The following is a 24,169-nucleotide window of genomic DNA, read 5'->3' on the forward strand; positions in this document are numbered from 1 at the left end:
CGTGTGCTCTGCAGACCTGTGCCAGCGTGCTTTGACAGTTGCCACTCATATCTGGTGTCTCTATAGCGTGCTTTTACAACCAAAATTTTGTTTCCACTGTAATAGAAGAGCAGTTGCCTGCCTGCCAGCTTCTGTGTGAGGTTCACATTGGATACTGTGCCTACTTGCCCAGTGCCACCACTCATATCTGTTTTAACAATTGGTTAAGCTTTACATTTAAAATAAATATTTTTTTTTCACTGTAATAGAAGAGCAGTTAGTTGTCTGCAAGCGTCTGGGTGTCAGGCCTACTTCAGCGTGTGCTCTGCAGACCTGTGCCAGCGTGCTTTGACAGTTGCCATTCATATCTGGTGTCTCTATAGCGTGCTTTTAAAACAAAATTTTGTTTCCACTGTAATAGAAGAGCAGTTGCCTGCCTGCCAGCTTCTGTGTGAGGTTCACATTGGATACTGTGCCTACTTGCCCAGTGCCACCACTCATATCTGTTTTAACAATTGGTTAAGCTTTACATTTAAAATAAATATTTTTTTTCACTGTAATAGAAGAGCAGTTGCCTGCCTGCCAGCTTCTGTGTCAGGTTGGATGCCTTGCCCATTTGCACAGTCAGTGCCACCACTCATATCTGTTTTAACAATAGCTTAAGCTTTAGATTTTAAAGAAATCATTTTTTTTCACTGTAATAGAAGATCAGTTAGTTGTCTGCAAGCGTCTGGGTGTCAGGCCTACTTCAGTGTGTGCTCTGTAGACCTGTTCCAGCGTGCTTTGACAGTTGCCAATCATATTTGGTGTCTCTATAGCGTGCTTTTAAAACCAACATTTGTTTTTCACTGTTATAGATTGAATAGCAGTTACTTGTCTTCAAGCGGGTGTCTCAGGCCTACAGTGTGTGCTCTGCAGAACTGTTCCAGTGCACATTGCCAATCATATCTGGTGTCTCTATAGCGTGCTTTTAAAACCAAAATTAGTTTTTCACTGTTATAGATTGAATAGCAGTTACTTGTCTTCAAGCGGGTGTCTCAGGCCTACAGTGTGTGTTCTGCAGAACTGTTCCAGTGCACATTGCCAATCATATCTGGTGTCTCTATAGCGTGCTTTTAAAACCAAAATTAGTTTTTCACTGTTATAGATTGAATAGCAGTTACTTGTCTTCAAGCGGTCAGTCCTTCCTTCAGCGTGTGCTCTGCAGAACTGTTCCAGTGCACATTGCCAATCATATCTGGTCTCACAGTAGCTTGCACGCATAGTACCACTAATCCCCAAAAAAATGACAGGCAGAGGCAGGCCACCCCGCAGGGGCCGTCGTGGTCGTGGTGCTGTGATTCCCTTTTGCCCTAGAATAATGCCCAGTTTTCAGAAGCCACCTACCCTGAACTTGAAAAGTTCAGTTGACTGGCTAACACAGGACACCCAATCTTGTACAGCCTCCGCTCGGAACCTTGACGCACCATCCTCCTCCAGCTTAGCTTCAGGCACCTCTCAAGATAGCACTCACCCGCCTGCCGCCACCACCAAAACTAGCACCACAGCCACTTTACTTGGTATGTCAGAGGAGTTATTCACACACCCGTTTGAAGAAATGAGTGATGCGCAACCATTATTGCTAGAGGATGTAGATAACAGGGATATGTCTCAGGCAGGCAGCATTAAACACATGGAGGTACGGTGTGATGATGATGATGTTGTACCCGCTGCTGCTTCCTTTTCTGAGTTGTCAGATACAAGCGAAGCGGTTGATGATGACGATGCGTCCATGGATGTCACGTGGGTGCCCGCTCGGCAAGAAGAAGAACAGGGCGAAAGTTCAGATGGGGAGACAGAGAGGAGGAGGAGACGAGTTGGAAGCAGGGGGGGGATCGTCGCAAGGAGCTAGTGGCACAGTCAGACAGCATGCATCGGCACCCGGGGTCAGCCCGACAGCACGCCAATCAACGCATGCTGTGTCCACAACCAGAATGCCGTCATTGCAGAGCTCAGCAGTGTGGCATTTTTTTTGTGTGTCTGCCTCTGACAACAGCGATGCCATTTGCAACCTGTGCCAAAGGAAACTGAGTTGTGGGAGGTCCAACACCCACCTAGGTACAACTGCTTTGCGTAGGCACATGATCTCACATCACAAACGCCTATGGGATCAACACATGAGTACAAGCAGCACGCCTACTCTAAGCCGCCATCCTCCTCCTGGTCCAGCATCTTCAGCCACGTCAACCACTGCTGTCCTTCTTGCCCCCTTTCAACCATCCGCCACTCCGTCTCCCGCCTTGAGCAGTTCCCGCTCATCTGCCCACAGTCATGTGTCTGTCAAGGACATGTTTGAGCGTAAGAAGCCAATGTCACCAAGTTACCCCCTTGCCCAGCGTCTGACAGCTGGCTTGTCCGAACTATTAGCCCGCCAGCTTTTACCATACAATCTGGTTGAGTCTGAGGCGTTCAAAAAATTTGTAGCTATTGGGACACCGCAGTGGAAGGTACCCGGCCGGAATTTCTTTTCACAAAAGGCAATCCCCAACTTGTACTCGATTGTGCAAAAGGAAGTCATGGCATGTCTGGCACACAGTGTTGGGGCAAGGGTCCATCTGACCACTGATACCTGGTCTGCAAAGCATGGTCAGGGCAGGTATATCACCTACACTGCACATTGGGTAAACCTGCTGACGGCTGACAAGCAAGGAATGCGTGGCATTGCAGAGGAGTCGGTGACACCGCCACGAATTGCAGGCAGTCCTGCTGCCACCTCCTCTACTCCTCCTACTCCATCCTCTTCCATAACCTCCTCGGCTGAGTCCTCTTGTGCCGCTGCTTCTTGCTCCACATCAACGGCACCCCCCCAGCTCCCCAGGTACTATTCCACATCCCGGATACGGCAGTGTCACGCCGTCTTGGGTTTGACTTGCTTGAAAGCAGAGAGTCACACTGGACAAGCACTCCTGTCCGCCCTGAACGCACAGGTGGAAAAGTTGCTGACTCCGCAGCAACTGGATATCGGCAAAGTGGTGTGTGACAACGGAAAAAATTTGATAGCGGCATTGAAGTTGGGCAAGTTGACACATGTGCCGTGCATGGCACATGTGTGTAATCTGATCGTACAACGCTTTGTGCATAAGTACACAGGTTTACAGGATGTCCTGAAGCAGGCCAGGAAGGTGTGTGGCCATTTCAGGCGTTCCTACATGGCCATGGCTCACTTTGCCGATATCCAGCGGCGAAACAACATGCCAGTGAGGCGCTTGATTTGCGACAGCCCTACACGTTGGAATTCAACACTCCTAATGTTCGACCGCCTGCTCCAACAAGAAAAAGCTGTTAATGAATATTTGTATGACCGGGGTGCTAGGACAGCCTCTGGGGAGCTGGGAATTTTTTTGCCACGTTACTGGACGCTCATGCGCAATGCCTGTAGGCTCATGCGTCCTTTTGAGGAGGTGACAAACCTAGTCAGTCGCAGTTGTGTGTGTGTGCGTGTGTATGGCTGTCTGCCTGTGTGTGTGTGTGTGACAGGGTGAAGATTTCTTGCACATGGGTGTGACAGGGTGAAGATTTCTTGCACAGGGCGCCCAAAGACCTAAGGCTGGCCCTGCGCATGGGTCAGTGGCTCTGCACCAGACTTCCCTCCAATTGATCAAAATTAAAGGATTTCAAGTGGACTGATTACAATTACAGGGCCTCTAAAGAGTCCTGTATTGTTATTTGTCGTCACTACCTTCCCGCGTCGGGAGTGGGTCATTTGCGCCCCTGCTGCCTTCCTTGCATGTGGTAGCTGTTTGTCAGGGATTTGTCAATCCATATCTGCCAAGTGACCCTATGTAGGGGTAACAGTCCCTATTCTGCTCTGTGTCAGTGTGTATCATGGTCTCTGTGGACAGGGAACAGTCTCTATTCTGCTCTGTGTCAGTGTGTATCAGGGGTTTTGAGGACAGGTGTCAATCCATATCTGCCAAGTGACCCTATGTAGGGGGAACAGTCCCTATTCTGCTCTGTGTCAGTGTGTATCAGGGGCTTTGAGGAAACGTGTCAATCCATATCTGCCAAGTGACCCTATGTATATCTGCTGTCAGTACACAGGAAAAGTTTAAATATTTCTTGTTCTACGATCTCTGCAACTCCACGCACCGACTCATCCAATACGTGAAGATCTGGGGTTTCTCTGACTCTCCTCAGTAGTGTATCAAACAGAGTCTGCACTGTGGTAACACGGACATCTTCAGGACATAACTCAACTATTTGCAGATAGGCAGTCTGCAGCTTCTCTTTTTCACCTGTTCTCTTCTTTCTCTTATGCGTATTCTTGTCTATATGCAGGTGGTCTCTTGCCTTTCTTTTAACCAATTCGTTCCTTCCATATGGTTTCAAAAGATCTCTGGCATCATTACTTTCAACGCAAATAACGTCATCATAGTTAGTCTCCTCATTATTCACCGGGAAGAGAGTGTTTGCACTGACTACCCACAGCATGCTCTTGCCATTGCCTACTCCACCTTCAACGACAGGGTGCAAGTCCCAAGGAGAAGGATCATTCACTTTATTATCTGTCTTTATTTCACAAGTAGTGCCTGGAACATCCTCATGGGTCACAAGATGTAAATCTGGACTAATGTCAACCCCAGGGTCTGGAAAATCATCAATTTGAAATTTTTCGAATAATCCCAGTGGGCTGCCACATTCTTCCTCCTCTGATGGTATTAAAGTTTGCAGAGATTCACTATGGGGTGGTGTCAAGCATTTTGGAGAACAATTAAGCATCTCCATCCCAATACGTTTCAGATGTCCTATCAGCTCTTCCACCCTATGCGATACTATGGGCAGGCTACCCGTCACATCATTACTCACGGCCCTATTTCAGGCGGACACTCTGTGTCAGTGTGTATCATGGTGTCTGTGGACAGGGAACAGTCTCTATTCTGCTCTGTGTCAGTGTGTATCATGGTCTCTGTGGACGGTGAACAGTCTCTATTCTGCTCTGTGTCAGTGTGTATCATGGTCTCTGTGGACGGTGAACAGTCTCTATTCTGCTCTGTGTCAGTGTGTATCAGGGGTTTTGAGGACAGGTGTCAATCCATATCTGCCAAGTGACCCTATGTAGGGGGAACAGTCTCTATTCTGCTCTGTGTCAGTGTGTATCAGGGATCATTAGGATAGGTGTCAATCCATATCTGCCAAGTGACCCTATGTAGGGGGAACAGTCCCTATTCTGCTCTGTGTCAGTGTGTATCAGGGGTTTTGAGGACAGGTGTCAATCCATATCTGCCAAGTGACCCTATGTAGGGGGAACAGTCCCTATTCTGCTCTGTGTCAGTGTGTATCAGGGGTTTTGAGGACAGGTGTCAATCCATATCTGCCAAGTGACCCTATGTAGGGGGAACAGTCTCTATTCTGCTCTGTGTCAGTGTGTATCAGGGGTTTTGAGGACAGGTGTCAATCCATATCTGCCAAGTGACCCTATGTAGGGGGAACAGTCTCTATTCTGCTCTGTGTCAGTGTGTATCAGGGGTTTTGAGGACAGGTGTCAATCCATATCTGCCAAGTGACCCTATGTAGGGGGAACAGTCTCTATTCTGCTCTGTGTCAGTGTGTATCAGGGATCATTAGGATAGGTGTCAATCCATATCTGCCAAGTGACCCTATGTAGGGGGAACAGTCCCTATTCTGCTCTGTGTCAGTGTGTATCATGGACTCTGTGGACAGGGAACAGTCTCTATTCTGCTCTGTGTCAGTGTGTATCATGGTCTCTGTGGACGGTGAACAGTCTCTATTCTGCTCTGTGTCAATGTGTATCATGGTCTCTGAGGACAGGTGTCAATCCATATCTGCCAAGTGACCCTATGTAGGGGGAACAGTCTCTATTCTGCTCTGTGTCAGTGTGTATCAGGGATTTTGAGGACAGGTGTCAATCCATATCTGCCAAGTGACCCTATGTAGGGGGAACAGTCCCTATTCTGCTCTGTGTCAGTGTGTATCAGGGGTTTTGAGGACAGGTGTCAATCCATATCTGCCAAGTGACCCTATGTAGGGGGAACAGTCTCTATTCTGCTCTGTGTCAGTGTGTATCAGGGGTTTTGAGGACAGGTGTCAATCCATATCTGCCAAGTGACCCTATGTAGGGGGAACAGTCTCTATTCTGCTCTGTGTCAGTGTGTATCAGGGCTGGGCTTTGAGGACAGGTGTCAATGTTAGGTGATTTCTGCCCTTTATGGATTAAAAGCAGACTCTGCATCAACTGTGCAATTTTCCATGGGAGTTTTGCCATGGATCCCCCTCTGGCATGCCACAGTCCAGGTGTTAGTCCCCTTGAAACAACTTTTCCATCACTATTGTGGCCAGAAAGAGTCCCTGTTGTTTTTAAAATTCGCCTGCCCATTGAAGTCAATGGCGGTTCGCCGGTTCGCGAACATTTGCGGAAGTTCGCGTTCGCCGTTCGCGAACCGAAAATTTCGGGTTCGCGACAACACTAGTGAGGAAGGCTGAACTTGATGGACGCAAGTCTCTTTTCAGCTATGTAACTATGTAACTGAAAATTAGATAGACCACTTAACGAAAAGAGAGAGAGACAAATGGAACCAAACTCCACATTTGATTTAATTCCACTTTTATTAACATGCCTTCCTAAGTGTTTCTTTTGTAATTCCATATACATACCTAGCAACATGTCTGAATCTATGTAACAATTTAATGACGGCAATTGCTTCAATACAGAATAACCCGTTTTCATGGGATTTATTTCTATGAATAAATGTAAGACATGCAAATTATGTTCTAACCGTACTTCAATACAATAACATCAAATTACATGTTAGGAATCCTATTTATTGCACACCCACTTCTACTGGCACTAAAAATAGAAAGAACTTTATTTCTGACAACGGTAATTAATGAAGGATGGCACATCCGCAGCCACGTGGCATTACCAAGGATTGATACCGACCTGCTGATCGCTGGGTGGTGCACAGAATTGGATATGGAATGGTACGAAGATGGGGCAGAGAGTAGAACTAGTTTGGATACATTTCTAATTGCTGAGCAGACACAGAAACCCACCAAAGAAAAAGAGCATCACTTAGATATACACAAAGGAGGTATGGAGACTGACTTAAAGCAAGGGATCTGAAAAGACAAAACTAGAATCTCAGATTATAACGAACACACAAAATGAAGGAAACTAAAGCTTGCCTTCACATATATTTACCGTATTTATCGGCGTATAACACGCACTTTTTCCCCCTGAAAATAGGGGAAAAATCGTGGGTGCGTGTTATACGCCGATATCCCATAATTACTTACCTGTCCTGAAGCGTGGGCCGGCTTCACAGCTTGCACCGCGGTACAGGAACTTTAATTTCATGTTCCGGTTTCCGGCGGGACTGAAAGGAAGTGTGCACAATAGTGTGCACACTTCCTTTCAGTCCCGCCGGAAACCGGAACATGAAATTAAAGTTCCTGTACCGCGGTGCAAGCTGTGAAGCCGGCCCACGCTTCAGGACAGGTAAGTAATTATGGGAGGGGAAGTACACTATGGGAGGGGAGGGGGGGGGAGTACACTATGGGAGGGGAGGGGGGGGAGTACACTATGGGAGGGGAGGGGGGGGAAGTACACTATGGGAGGGGAGGGGGGGGAAGTACACTATGGAAGGGGGGGGAGGGGGGGGAAGTACACTATGAGAGGGGAGGGGGGGAGTACACTATGGGAGGGGAGGGGAGGGGGGAAAGTACACTATGGGAGGGGGGAGGGGGGGAAGTACACTATGGGAGGGGAGGGGGGGGAAGTACACTATGGGAGGGGAGGGGGGGGAAGTACACTATGGGAGGGGAGGGGGGGAAGTACACCATGGGAGGGGAGGGGGGGGAAGTACACTATGGGAGGGGAGGGGGGGGGGAGTACACTATGGGAGGGGAGGGGAGGGGGGAAGTACACTATGGGAGGGGAGGGGGAAAATACTATGGGAGGGGAGGGGGGGAGAATACTATGGGAGGGGAGGAGGGGAGGGGGGAGAATACTATGGGAGGGGAGGGGAGGGGGGGAGAATACTATGGGAGGGGGGGGACACTATGGGATGAGGGGGGAATACTATGGGGGGGGGAAATTTCCTGGAATTTCTTTCTAAAAATGAGGTGCGTGTTATACGCCGGTGCGTCTTATACGCCGATAAATACGGTAAGTATTATTAATATAGTTTTTACTATTTGTTTATGGTGTGTGGATACATATACATGGTCCATATTTCTGAGGAAATCCCAGAAGAATACTGCTCACTAGACATTTGGTTTGAAACAAATTACGATTCGTCTGAATTTGGGGGGATTGCTGATTCATCTGAAATCCTGCACACCGAAAGGCTGTGTAGACGAATCACAAAGCAAACGAAACAGACAAAAACATGTTTTATTTGTTTTGTGATTATGAATTCTGTCTGTGGGAGCAGTTGCTTTATTGAATAACAAGATGATTGCTGGCTAGGGGACAGCCACTAATTTTTTATTTTATGCGCAGATCAAGTGAGAAATTGTCAATAGAGAAGGAATGGTTATCTATCTTTCTATCTATCTATCTATCTATCTATCCATCCATCTCTGTTCAAAGTATCCTCTTGATTTCACCTTGATATGGTCTTTTTGGGAACATCATGCTTTCTGCCATCCATGGTAATCCACAAAATAAAAACCTTGCAATTTTACCACTACACTTTTCTATTAGTAGAAGGCCTTTGAAAAATGGTCCCTGTTCTTTTGAAGGCGATGTCCCTAACTCTGGTGCGGTGCCAAACTCTTCCCCGGAATTTGACTGAGTCCTTTAACTCTGTAGCTACCATCTTGTGACCTGTGTCACCTGTCTATGTAACCTCATGTATTCAATACCTAATGGTAGTCCACATGCCATGTGGCGTTACCCATACACTACCAAGAGCTAATTATAATATAAAAATTAACTATACCATACTTAAAGCTAGGTATAATACAGAGATACCTATGATGAAAGTAACATTGTAACTGGCTTTTGGAGGGGCCTGCGTGACAAAGTCCCCTTCGCCACTTGTGCCTGGAGAGGACTAATTGCCAGCCTCCTGCCTTGTGACTATGGCCCCTGGGAGATTTTACCTGTTAAGAACTCTATTTTAGCAGTTTGGATTTTAAAAGACTCTTTCTGCCCCTTTAAATTATATTGAAGCAGTTCTGCAACTTTAAATTGGCACTTCGGATACAGCCGAATTGACGAAGTAGTCGAAGTGGCCGCCATTCGACAACCGAACACGTGTCGGCGGTCATTTTAATTAATTCGAAAGCGGTCAGTGGTGTTTTGCTGTCGAGTTCATGGAACTAAAATCGGATACTCAACGGCACGAACACCGCTGAAGTTTTACCTTCCCTGGAACTAACTCATTCGACAATTCGAGCACAGTTCGACAATTCGAACGCCATTTGACAATTTGTTCGACAATTCGAATGGTTGCCGTTCACCTATTTTAACTATATTTAACATGGGAAATAGACCGGCTGCACATCCTGATTCTCTGGAACTGTTTTGGGCATGAAAATGTGCGTGCGGTCAGTCAAAATATGACTTCCAGCTAACTCCCGAACGGCTGAATGGATTCAAATGATTTTTAATATGCTTGTCCCCTAGTTATGCTGATTATGAAAATATAAGTTTTATTAACATTGGATGTCCTGGAGGAGAGCCCCAGCTATTCTCTCCTGGGGGAGAGCCCCAGCTATACTCTCCTGGAGGAGAGGTCCTTTCCATACGCTACTAGATCCAGAGGTTGGAGTCCCAGGGTGGGAATGAGACAGCGAGTTCCCAACCAAGCTACGGCGGTTTGTGGAGTCTGCGGTGCCTATGGTGTCAAATGCGGTGCTGATGGTCCTTGAGCAGCGCTAGGAGCATCCGTCGGCGGAGGTGTATCCGTCACAGCCTGTTTGCCTGCCTCCTACCATGTGATTATGGCCCTGTGACAAACTGAACCTGGTCATGGGTTCTTGGAGGGGCCTGCTTGTCAGCCTCTTGCCTCAGGACCATGGGCTCTGCAATATACCTTGCCCAATGCACTTTAAAAGGTTCATGTGAAGTATGTACTTTTGTACTCCACACAGAGAGACCGACCGTTAGCCCTAATTCTCTGTAACTGTTTTGGGCATGGGACCATGTGCACAGTGGGTCAAATATAAGACTTCCAGGAAATTCCTGAACTGATGTGGGTGATTTTTGGATATATTGGTCACCCAGATCAGGGATATCATGAGATGTAACATTTTTGGAATTTTATGTATTTCTAGGGTACTTTTAAAAACGTATGTTTTTTTCTGTGCTTGTAGATAATTGGATTAGATTAGTACAGTTTCTGATTCAATTATCTCCAAGGCAGAGTGGAGGGATTGTGTGTTTGTATATGGGAGTGTCATGCATTTAACCATTGCTGTTATTGGTCTGTGACTTGGTGCTGCAGTTCCACACAAGGTCCAGGTGGGAGTTACCCTTGCATGGGGACTTGCATATAAGGCAGTTATGTATTTACCACAAGGCAAACAAGGCATTTGCCTAGGACAGCACTTTCAGGTGGGCACCAAAAAATGCCACCCCAAGCTCTCAGACAGATGCCTTGTTTGCCTCGTGTTCTTACTGTGAGTGAGTGAGTGTAGCTGCCAGTATGTGAGTGGGTGTGTCAGTGTGTGTCTGTCAGTGAAAGTGTGTGTTGGTTATACAGTGTGTGCCAATGACTGCATGTGTGTGCCAATGGCTGTGTATCTGTCAGTGAGTGTATATCAGTGCATATATCAATGAGGGCATGTGTCTGTCAGTCAAAAAAAAGGCCTTGATACGAGGGCAAATTTGGATTTTGGGGGTGCCCGAATTTAGTCATGCCTAGGGCAGCACAAATCCAAAATACACCACTGATATAAGGCCTGTGGTGGCTGCCATTAAACATAATGCTTTAACCCTTCATGAAGTCTTGGCTCATGTTTGGGGGATTGGATAACTACATACACTCTGGGGATTGCTATATCACAATACTCCCCTGAGTATAATCACTATCTCTTTTAAGAGCTGTTCCAACTACACTCTCTAGACTAGGAGAGGCCTACCCACTGGAAGCTGGATCCTGGTTTTGGGTCCAGGGTTGGTGGAGGAGGGCAAGACACCAACCAAGCTGCGGCAGTTCTTGGGGTTTACGGTGGTTATGGTTTTCAAGTGCAGTGTTTATGGTACTCGCAAGTACTAGGAACCAGCAATTGACGGAGGTATTATTATTAATATAGTTTAATATATTATTATTAATATAGTTTTTAATATAGTTTTTACTATTTGTTTATGGTGTGTGGATACATATACATGGTCCATATTTCTGAGGAAATCCCAGAAGAATACTGCTCACTAGACATTTGGTTTGAAACAAATTACGATTCGTCTGAATTTGGGGGGATTGCTGATTCATCTGAAATCCTGCACACCGAAAGGCTGTGTAGACGAATCACAAAGCAAACGAAACAGACAAAAACATGTTTTATTTGTTTTGTGATTATGAATTCTGTCTGTGGGAGCAGTTGCTTTATTGAATAACAAGATGATTGCTGGCTAGGGGACAGCCACTAATTTTTTATTTTATGCGCAGATCAAGTGAGAAATTGTCAATAGAGAAGGAATGGTTATCTATCTTTCTATCTATCTATCTATCTATCTATCCATCCATCTCTGTTCAAAGTATCCTCTTGATTTCACCTTGATATGGTCTTTTTGGGAACATCATGCTTTCTGCCATCCATGGTAATCCACAAAATAAAAACCTTGCAATTTTACCACTACACTTTTCTATTAGTAGAAGGCCTTTGAAAAATGGTCCCTGTTCTTTTGAAGGCGATGTCCCTAACTCTGGTGCGGTGCCAAACTCTTCCCCGGAATTTGACTGAGTCCTTTAACTCTGTAGCTACCATCTTGTGACCTGTGTCACCTGTCTATGTAACCTCATGTATTCAATACCTAATGGTAGTCCACATGCCATGTGGCGTTACCCATACACTACCAAGAGCTAATTATAATATAAAAATTAACTATACCATACTTAAAGCTAGGTATAATACAGAGATACCTATGATGAAAGTAACATTGTAACTGGCTTTTGGAGGGGCCTGCGTGACAAAGTCCCCTTCGCCACTTGTGCCTGGAGAGGACTAATTGCCAGCCTCCTGCCTTGTGACTATGGCCCCTGGGAGATTTTACCTGTTAAGAACTCTATTTTAGCAGTTTGGATTTTAAAAGACTCTTTCTGCCCCTTTAAATTATATTGAAGCAGTTCTGCAACTTTAAATTGGCACTTCGGATACAGCCGAATTGACGAAGTAGTCGAAGTGGCCGCCATTCGACAACCGAACACGTGTCGGCGGTCATTTTAATTAATTCGAAAGCGGTCAGTGGTGTTTTGCTGTCGAGTTCATGGAACTAAAATCGGATACTCAACGGCACGAACACCGCTGAAGTTTTACCTTCCCTGGAACTAACTCATTCGACAATTCGAGCACAGTTCGACAATTCGAACGCCATTTGACAATTTGTTCGACAATTCGAATGGTTGCCGTTCACCTATTTTAACTATATTTAACATGGGAAATAGACCGGCTGCACATCCTGATTCTCTGGAACTGTTTTGGGCATGAAAATGTGCGTGCGGTCAGTCAAAATATGACTTCCAGCTAACTCCCGAACGGCTGAATGGATTCAAATGATTTTTAATATGCTTGTCCCCTAGTTATGCTGATTATGAAAATATAAGTTTTATTAACATTGGATGTCCTGGAGGAGAGCCCCAGCTATTCTCTCCTGGGGGAGAGCCCCAGCTATACTCTCCTGGAGGAGAGGTCCTTTCCATACGCTACTAGATCCAGAGGTTGGAGTCCCAGGGTGGGAATGAGACAGCGAGTTCCCAACCAAGCTACGGCGGTTTGTGGAGTCTGCGGTGCCTATGGTGTCAAATGCGGTGCTGATGGTCCTTGAGCAGCGCTAGGAGCATCCGTCGGCGGAGGTGTATCCGTCACAGCCTGTTTGCCTGCCTCCTACCATGTGATTATGGCCCTGTGACAAACTGAACCTGGTCATGGGTTCTTGGAGGGGCCTGCTTGTCAGCCTCTTGCCTCAGGACCATGGGCTCTGCAATATACCTTGCCCAATGCACTTTAAAAGGTTCATGTGAAGTATGTACTTTTGTACTCCACACAGAGAGACCGACCGTTAGCCCTAATTCTCTGTAACTGTTTTGGGCATGGGACCATGTGCACAGTGGGTCAAATATAAGACTTCCAGGAAATTCCTGAACTGATGTGGGTGATTTTTGGATATATTGGTCACCCAGATCAGGGATATCATGAGATGTAACATTTTTGGAATTTTATGTATTTCTAGGGTACTTTTAAAAACGTATGTTTTTTTCTGTGCTTGTAGATAATTGGATTAGATTAGTACAGTTTCTGATTCAATTATCTCCAAGGCAGAGTGGAGGGATTGTGTGTTTGTATATGGGAGTGTCATGCATTTAACCATTGCTGTTATTGGTCTGTGACTTGGTGCTGCAGTTCCACACAAGGTCCAGGTGGGAGTTACCCTTGCATGGGGACTTGCATATAAGGCAGTTATGTATTTACCACAAGGCAAACAAGGCATTTGCCTAGGACAGCACTTTCAGGTGGGCACCAAAAAATGCCACCCCAAGCTCTCAGACAGATGCCTTGTTTGCCTCGTGTTCTTACTGTGAGTGAGTGAGTGTAGCTGCCAGTATGTGAGTGGGTGTGTCAGTGTGTGTCTGTCAGTGAAAGTGTGTGTTGGTTATACAGTGTGTGCCAATGACTGCATGTGTGTGCCAATGGCTGTGTATCTGTCAGTGAGTGTATATCAGTGCATATATCAATGAGGGCATGTGTCTGTCAGTCAAAAAAAAGGCCTTGATACGAGGGCAAATTTGGATTTTGGGGGTGCCCGAATTTAGTCATGCCTAGGGCAGCACAAATCCAAAATACACCACTGATATAAGGCCTGTGGTGGCTGCCATTAAACATAATGCTTTAACCCTTCATGAAGTCTTGGCTCATGTTTGGGGGATTGGATAACTACATACACTCTGGGGATTGCTATATCACAATACTCCCCTGAGTATAATCACTATCTCTTTTAAGAGCTGTTCCAACTACACTCTCTAGACTAGGAGAGGCCTACCCACTGGAAGCTGGATCCTGGTTTTGGGTCCAGGGTTGGTGGAGGAGGGCAAGACACCAACCAAGCTGCGGCAGTTCTTGGGGTTTACGGTGGTTATGGTTTTCAAGTGCAGTGTTTATGGTACTCGCAAGTACTAGGAACCAGCAATTGACGGAGGTACCCGGTCGGGGTGCCAGGCAGTCCGTCACAATACCTATACAATAGACAGAGCCACGTACAAAAAATAGATACACATTAAATACACAGAGCTGATCATAATACAGAAATAGCCCTTCAATACACAGAGCTGGGTACTACCAAGATACCCATACAACAGGCATAGCTCAAGAAAATTCAGAAATACAATACACAGCGGGCACAACAAGGAGATACCCATATCTACCCCACAGAGCCAGAGTCATTGTGATGGCTTACACAGAGCTGCAATACAAAAATATCTACACTGTACAACAAGCATGTCAAACTCAAAGGCTAGCACGGCCCAAATAAACAAGGATTACGTTTATGTGGGCCGCAAAAAAGAAAACAAAACCTTACATTTTCATAGAAATGTAGCGTTGTTTTGAAAAGTACAGTATATAAAAAAATACCCCTCTATTAAACCTCAGTCCCCACTGTACTAAATCTCGCCCCCCCTATACTAAATCTCTGTCTCCCCCCTCTATACTAAATCCCAGTCTTTCCCCTCCCCCCATGCAAAATCCCAGCACCCACCTCTACTAAACCCTGGCCCTTGTTTAAAAACAAACAAAAAAAAAAACAATATTAGCCAACAAGCAGACTTCACTCACATTGCTGCTGCCAGTATGCGACTCTGGAGTCCAGCCTCTGGTATACCCCCAATGGCTCTGTCCGCACCCTGTTCCAAAGCGCATCCTCCCACTACTCCTTGAAAACCTGTGAAGGTGGAGAATGTTGGCAATGGTGGCATTGCCTCCATGCACCTCCAGGTCCTCCACTGTCCAGCCGCGACACACTGACAGGCACACACTTACTGACACACACTAACAGACACTCTTACTGACAGACACACACACTCTCACTGACAGACACACACACACACACACTAACAGACACACACACACACTCTCTGACATACAGACACACACACTCTGACAGACAGGCACACACACTGAAAGACACACACACACTGACACACACACTCACTGTCAGACACACACACACACTCTCTGAAAGACACACACACACACTGACAGACACATGCACACACACACACACACACTCTGACAGACAGACACACACACACACACAAACACTCTCTCTCTGATAGACACACACACATTCTCTGACAGACACACACACACTCTGACACACACACATTCTCTGACAGACAGACACACACACACACACACTCTTTGACAGACACACACACACACACACTCTCTGACAGACAGGCACACACACTGACAGACACACACTCACTGACAGACGCACACACATTTCCACACACTAACATCATTTGATTTGTTATTCCCTACCTTTGGGAGCTGGTGTGGGGCCTCTTCTCTCGGTAGCTCAGTCTTCCTGCTCCTCCCTGCTCCCTCACGCATGCAGTTTAGTGATGCCGGGTGCCGGAATATGACGAGGGAGTAGTGAGGAGCAGGAAGACTGAGCTCCCTCGCTGCCTCCTCTCCTCTGGCCTGTACCAGGCAAATTTGAGCAGAGGTGGCACCTGCAATATAAGGAGAGCAGGTGCCTACTCTGCCTTAGTAATCATGGCAAACTCGTGGCTCGAGGGCCGCAAATATATTCTTTTTGAGCCGCATGAGGCCCGTGGGCAGCGAGTTTGACATGCTTGCTGTACAATATCTCTGTATAATATTCCATCTCTGTTCAGCTCTATCTTGCTGTCCCTCTCTGATCTCATCTTCAGTAGTGCTAATACTATAGCAATTATAGCTCTCTTCTAAATGTTGTTGCTGTTATGAAACATGTCAGCTACTCCTGATTCACTGTTAGCACAGTGTGCACAGGGTTAAAGCAGAAATATACTGATAGATTTGTTACTACCTTTGCAGCTGGCAATATGATTGATCTGCAATAGTAATATGGACCCAAAATGTAGCTGACATGGTGAACAAAACCTGCAATCATTACAGACTCAAACAGATTTACAGAGGGGGCCTTGCCACGTTTGTAAAGGGTCCAGAGATTTCTGATGGCAGCCTTGTATTGTATATCTGAGAAGCAGTAGGGTATTTGTTTTTATAATGTCACAAAATGTAGACGATTTAGATGCAAGTAAAATGATTCATGTTGGAATCCATGTTGAATTCATAAGAAGCTGGAAGAGATATAATTATGAAGCAGATGGGGTTGTTGGACTTTGTAGTAAATTTTGTATTGTCTTATCATTGTTTGCCAAAAACAAAATTAGGGAAGATTTAATGTAGATGTAATGTATGTCAAAACAATAACCGGAATTGTAGGAATGATTTGTGTTTCAAAACAGGCAGTTTTTCAGGCATTAGTTCAACAGAGGGATATTCAACAATGAAAATAATTTGCCATTGCAAGGATTTGAAATACAAACACAGACCTCTTCTAGCAAACACATTTAGGAAACACGTGTATTGGTAAGAGCATATAAAGAGAAATAACAGAATGGGTTGCATGCAATAATGAATGTAGATGCCAGTCTGTAGTGTTTGAGCAGCCTAATGCAAAGAGTGAACAAATAAACATTAAGCAGTATGGACACTTTGAGAAAGCCTTACTGTGCTCTACTTACTGTGCTGTACTTAGTTTTACTATTTGTCTCCAAATAAACCTAGTCATGTTATGCAATTTGGAGTTTCCTGACCTATCTTTGAAGATTTTAACCAGGGGACTCAAGCAGTGATATCCCTGGTGGGAATTATACCACCTACGCCTATTAGGATTGAGCAATACCTGTATTTGCTCTCCATTTGTGTGTATACTTCTTTTTATCCCTTTTTTATCCATCTTAAAAATATACAGAGAGCACTATATCCTGTTTTTATTCTCATCTCTATTTACTGAAGACATATGATTGCTGGATTGCTGCACACCCGAAAAGGAACACTTTTACAACCGCGAAGATGCCTCCTAATACGTATAAAGACCATCAACACATCCACAGACGGGGATTGTACCGTCCATGTGCTCATATCTGGAGCTGAATATAAGCTCCATAGAATTGGAAGTGCATTTTGCGTTATTTATAATCACCAGCAATCTAAAATATACTATTATATTTTCTCCTCTTATCCCCTATACTGTCTCGGATCTGAGGACATTACTAGGCACTTCTTCCCTGCATCTCCTTTTTATATCCATTATACCACTAGAAGGAAGAGATGTTCAAGCTGCCAAACACACATCAGGATACACTAACATGCCCAACATGCAGAACTTAAGTAAAAATAAAGAAAACCCTAAAACATATTACGAGCCTTAGAACGCCCGGACTTAATGTATAAAAGGAAAACCACAAGACAGGCTGAGGTCAAGAATACAGATATCACGTAAACGGTCTGCAAGACAAAGGTCAAGGAATATAGAAGTCAGAATAGTCAGGAGCCAAGCCAAAGGTCAAGGAATTCAGAGATCGGAATAGTCAGTAGGAAAGTCAAGGTCAAAATACACAAGAATCAATACAGATCAGAAACGCGCTCTTGGATAACCAGAATGGAAACCACGACAGGGCACAGAGAAATAAAGGAAAAGGGTTTAAATAGCCTACGATGCTCCTTGATTGACTACAGGGGAGCATGTGACAGTGAACATGTGTGTGTGTGTGACGTCACACACACCCGTTTCCCAAGTTAGGCACTTAAAGGGTTAAGTAACATTGTAGCAGCCAGCGTCTCTAATGATTACAGACCCAGCCATTGTGTGAGGGGAGAAGTGCCTGTCAGAGGATAGCAGGCATCGCAGGAGGAGGTATGTGATAGGTGGCATTCCCATTACCATGTGGGAATGCCACCATAACGAGATGCGCCTGCCGGGTCCCAGTCCGCGTGTGCTTGGAGACAGGGTGAGTATTCAGTGGCATTCCCCTTGCAATGTGGGAATGCCGCCGCAGCGATGCGTGCCCGCTGGAACCCACACCGCTCTCTGACAGGAGCGGACTGGGCAGGCGGCTTGACAGCACAATACAGAAGCATCAAAAATTGTATTTCTCATTTCTCTCTTCTACTTTCTCTGAGGAATGTTTGCCTTCTCCAGCTGAGAGAAATATTGCTTATTTCAGACTATAACCAGGATCCAGCAAACCTCTTTCATAGTGCGACAGCCAGAGGCAGAGGTGCTGGGTGCATCGAGATCAACTTCAAGCTGGGTTTGTTATGGAGGTTGGAATGTTCCTTTTCTTACATATATTTAAAATTCTAATATATTACTATACCATGACAGGTTTTGCTAATTAAGGCCTTAATTTAATTGGCAAAAAACTGTTTCTGGCTGATTTATTTTTCTTTTGGGATGTAATGCCAGACAAAATGTAATTGGCTGAACCCAATAAACAGGTTGGGAGCTTGAGATAAAACCGCTGATAAATGTGCATCCTAAGCGCATTTATTTGCCTTCCTTATGTGGCTACACCAGCCACCAAAGATCTGATGGGAACACTATGTTTCCCCCCTTTTATTTAATATAGCTCCCAAACACTGCCTATAGGTGGGGGGCTAGAGAGGACTGTGACGGACCACCTGGCACCCTCACTGAGTACCTCTGTCAAACTTGCTTCCTAGCTCTGCTCTGGGACACAGGAGTGCTTCAGCCCCTAACTGCCACAGCTTTGCTTGGGTCTGTTTGTTGCTTCCCACCCTGGAACTGGGTCCTGGGTAGAGCTTCAAGTGATTAAGCTCTCCTGCAGAGAGTATAGCTGATCCACCCAAACACTAGCCCAGACTGAGTGAAGGAAAAAAGGAACTGGTTTATTATGGCCAAGTTGCCTGCTTATATACACAAACCCCAGCAGGGGGTCTCCACACAATATAATGCAATCCCCTCCCATAGATGTCTGTACCTAGGAGTTAATTAAGTTAATTGAGAGAGAGAGAGAGAGAGAGAGAGAGAGAGAGAGAGAGAGAGAAACAAAGAGAGATAGAGGGTGTGAGAAGGACAGAGAAAGAGAGACTGAGTGAGAAGGATGGAGAGAGAGAAAGGAGAGTGTGAGAAGGACGGAGAGAGAAAGTGTGAGAAGGATGGAGAGAAAGAGGTAGTGTGAGAAGGGCAGAGAGAGAGAGAAAAGTGTGAGAAGGGCAGAGAGAGAGAGGAGAGTGTGAGAAGAACAGAGAGAGAGTGTGAGAGGAACAGATAAAGTGTGGGAAGGACAGATAGAGAGAGTGTATGAAGAATGGAGAGAGACAGGGAAGAGTGAGAGAATGATGGAGAGAGAGAGAAAGTGTGAGAAGGATGGGGAGAGAGTAAGGGAGAATTGAGAGTGTGAGAAGGACAGAGAGAGAGAGAAAGTAGAGTGTGAGAAGGACAGAGAGAGAAAGTGTGAGTAGGATGGAGAGAGAAAGTGTAAATAGGGTGGAGAGATAGAAAAAGTGTGAGTAGGATGGAGGGAGAGAGAAAGAGTGTGTGAGGACGGAGAGAGAGAGAGAGAGAGAGAGAGATAGGAGAGGGTGTGAAGGACAGAGTGAGAAAGAGTGTGAGAAGGAGAGAGAGAGAGAGAGAGAGAGTGTGTGTGTGTGTGTGTGTGTGTGTGTGTGTGTGTGTGTGTGTGTGAAGGACCGAGAGGGAGAGTGTGAGAAGGATGGAGAAAGAGAGTGTGTGTGAAGGATGGAGGGAGAGATAGAGAGTGAGAATGATGGAGAGAGAGTGTGTGAGAATGATGGAGAGAGAGTGTGTGAGAATGATGGAGAGAGAGAGTGTGTGAGAAGGATGGAGAGAGAGAGAGTGTGAGAATGATGGAGAGAGAGTGTGAGAATGATGGAGAGAGAGTGTGTGAGAATGATGGAGAGAGAGAGTGTGTGATGATGGAGAGAGAGAGAGTGTGTGTGAGGATGGAGAGAGAGAGACTGTGAGGATAGAGAGAGAAAGGCTGTGAGGATGAAGAGAGAGAGACTGTGAGGATGGATAGAGAGCGACTGTGAGGATGGAGAGAGAGAGTGTGTGAGGATGAAGGCGAGAGTGTGTGAGAATGATGGAGAGAGAGAGTGTGTGAGAATGATGGAGAGAGAGAGAGTGAGAATGATGGAGAGAGAGTGTGTGAGAATGATGGAGAGAGAGAGAGTGTGTGATGATGGAGAGAGAGAGAGTGTGTGAGGATGGAGAGATAGAGACTGTGAGGATGGAGAGAGAGAGGAGTAAAGGCGAACAAGCAAGCAGACAGGCATTAGATTTTAAAAAGAGCTGTACTCTCCTTGAAATTCAAATACATAGTTAGAACTTTGCATTTTCTGTTTTAATAGACAGTAACGTAAGACTTGAAAATATTTTCCTTTTTTTTCCTCATTAAAGATCTATGTTAGGTCTTTCCACTGAATTTTGTTTTTTTTCTGCATTAACCACGATTGATCTGCTTTTATTCCGAGAATCTCTGCAGCCTCTGTGTTCTTTGAGGACAGATTCTTTAAAAAATATTTCTAGTTCAATGAGTCAAAATAGAGAAGGTGACAGGAAGGAACAAAGCGCATATGGTGCAGTATCCTGAGTTTAAAGAGCAGGTTATCATAGAGGTTGTGCAATAACTAAAGAACACAAATTGTTTTCTGTTACTTTATAAAACTACAACATTTAAACACCAAAACCTTTTTTTAAGATCAGTTAAATGGGCCGCTACCATACAGTACAGCGAGTTTAGGATACACACTTACATTTTACGGATTTACCATTTATTGTAAGTTGTTGAGTATAAACTTTCAAAAAGAAAGTAAACATAAATTTAATTTGCTATGCAGCATTACAACCGAGCTTTAAACACATGAAGTAATTATAATCAAGTCAAAGTTATCATAAAGAATAAGCAAATAGATAATAAATAACAAGATACATTGATACATAAGTAATAATCGCTGGACATCAACATAAATTACATTAAAACAGATACCGCAATGTTTTGGTGATAAACCACCACCCAAAAACATCAAAGTGCCCACATACTGCCATAGCTGCTTATTGTTAATCAATTCACCTAAATAATTAATAAGTTCCACTATATATACACATTTGTGTTATACCACAATCAACATAAATTAATTTGGACCAGTTTGTCTGAATCAAATGCCTTTGACCCATTCAAGATGAGTTGATCCATCCAAGATTTACCTGTGGAGTCTTATTCATTGAATAGCATTGCACAAGCACATCCAAGATGGACTGAGTTGTCCTGATATGGGTGAAAAGGCATTTGATTTTTACAAACCAGTCCAAACACATTTTTGGACAAGTCTAATAATCAATGCAAGACGAAGCACTGGGAACACCATCAGATCAGCACCGTATAAAATAAACAAATACTTATTAAAATCACGCTGGGTGAAAAAATAGTCATGTCCAATAAAAGCACAACCTCTAGAAGCCAAAAAGCTTGGCGCATGCAAATTCCAAACTACATCACAACATTGGTAATAAAAGTCTATGATAAGTCCCGGGAATCCAGGAGCTGTTATGCCAACTCCTAGTCAACGCACCAGCGCACTGCCAGTCTTTGTGAAAAAAAAAAAAAAAAAAAAAAAAAAACTTTGCCAATTAATATTGAAATTACTTTCTGGAGTGTGTGTATCTATCTATTGTTTTTCTTCATTACCCTCTTCCCACCTGGGATCACTGCACTGCAGTTTGATTGACAGGTCTGTTTAGCTCCACACTGCTTTCTCACTCTGCCCCCTATTGGCCAACTTATTAAACACACTCTGGAAATCATACCTGTATAGTCACCTGTCTCTGCGGGCACTCAGGGGCTGCTTCAGTGTTCAGTATACGGTCCTTCATTTCCAATCTTGCCGATCCATGGAAGAGCTGGACCTGATCGGGTAGTCAGTATTGCTCTTATGAGGCTCAGCCAACCAGCTCCCCCATGCACTGAAAGTCTGATTAGGTTCTCTCTGTCTTCAACACACAGATGCCATGCAGGAGGAGCCTGTCGATTCTCAGCCAGCATTGTCTTTCCCCTATGAGGAATAAGGATAACACTGGCACTGGGGGCTCCCCTCCTCCTTTAGTGTTTGTTTCTACTGAACTCAACACTTGAAAAAAAATAGAGAAGTTTTCATGTGCAGTCCAACAGCATGAACATACATATTCATTCTTGAAATAACCTGTCTGACATTAGTAACAAGTAAATCATTTCCCTGGTAGGATCCCCTAACAATCAGATTAAAATATGTCACCCTGTATAACTGTCTACATTTATTTGCATTAAAGTGGCTCTGTCATGCCGAACTTACTTTTCTTTAATTGATTGCTCTTCTCTCCCTCTGTCAGTATCTGTTCTTCATGTCTTCCTGTCTACTCTAGTTTTCTTTAAAACATAAGACAAAGTAGGGACTATTCATCTAATGGATGATTCCTACGCTTGACCAGCTTTGACCAGCGGAGGAACAAAGTGTGCTCCGTTTCCTGTGATCACAGCAATTTTCCCACAATTTTCTCACCTTTGATCCGTGATCTTGCAATGCTTCCTGTCAGTATTCTGAATGTCCTGTCACTTAGACAGAGCGCCGGCAAAACTACAGAATTTCGTTGGTAGTCTCTCTTACCTGTCAGTCTCTTAATTTACCTATCAGAGCACTCAGATTGGTTGGCTTAAACCAACCAACCAGAGTGTTCTGAGCCTAATTGCAGGGCGTGGGAGGGCTTTATAAGCCTTTCCCCACCCTGTGGAGCTCATTCTGCTCCGTGCCCTCCATGGGTGAAGATGGATTACTTTTTTAGCGTTGTGTTTTTTTTTTTTTGCGCTCAAGTTTTTTATTTTATTTTCATAGTTCGACGGGTATTATGGATTTTTATTTGTCCTTTTTTGGGGCTGAAAAAAAGATTTTAGTAAAAAGAAGACATCAAATGGTGAGTTATTTTTTATTTACAGGGATTTAGTTTTATTGTTCCCTCCTCACTATTTTTAGGGTGAGGGGGGTAGGTAGGTCTTTATTGGGGACCCCCAGTCACTTGGGTATTAGTATTAAACTTAGCCCCATGGGTTGCGGCAGGGTGGAGGACAATAGGTCTCCCCCCTTATTTTAATTTAGGGCCCTCACCCACCGCTCAGGGGTTGAGGGGCCTTGGGGTAGGACAATAGGTCCCCCTTATTGTTATTTAGGGCCCCCACCAGCCGCTCATGGGTGGAGGCTGGGGAGTAGGACAATAGGTCCCCCCCATTATTTTTATTTAGGGCCCCCACCCGCCACTCAGGGGTGGAGGCTGGGTGGGGCAATAGGTCCCCCCCCAATTGTTATTTAGGGCCCCCACACCCTGCTCAGGGGTGAGGGTCAGGTGGGAGGACAATAGGTCTACTCACACAAAGATGGCGGTGCCCAGGATCTAGGTCCGGGCACAAAATAAAGATGCAAACGTAGGTAATATGGGGGGCTCAGGGTCATTTGGGGGTGACTAGGGGGACATTTAGATGTAGTGGAGTTGGGAGGGGGGTTAAAAAATAATGGGATTCAGCCATGACAGTGCCGCTTTAAGTGTAGCTGCTTTAACACAGAATAGTAGGAGTCAACATATAGATTTTTTTAACATACTCAATACAGCAGTTTCAAATGTGATAAAAAAATCTTCTAATGATCTCTGTATATTGCATTATATTTATTAATGAAAATAGTACTTGATTAATGTTTAAATGTACAAATATATAGAAAGAGAGACACACATACCAGAAAAAGCTTATATCTAAGGCAGATCACTGAATTTACTAGTCATTACACACAATCCCTATAGATACATGACAGGTGTATAGTCGCCATATGGGCAGTCGTAACCTAGGACAAAAACCCCACATCCCTAACCCAATAAGACGCTGACACTAGGGTATATGGGTAAAATTGTCCA

This window comes from Pelobates fuscus, chromosome 4 (assembly GCF_036172605.1).
Source record: "Pelobates fuscus isolate aPelFus1 chromosome 4, aPelFus1.pri, whole genome shotgun sequence".
In the NCBI taxonomy this organism is placed as follows: Eukaryota; Metazoa; Chordata; class Amphibia; order Anura; family Pelobatidae; genus Pelobates; species Pelobates fuscus.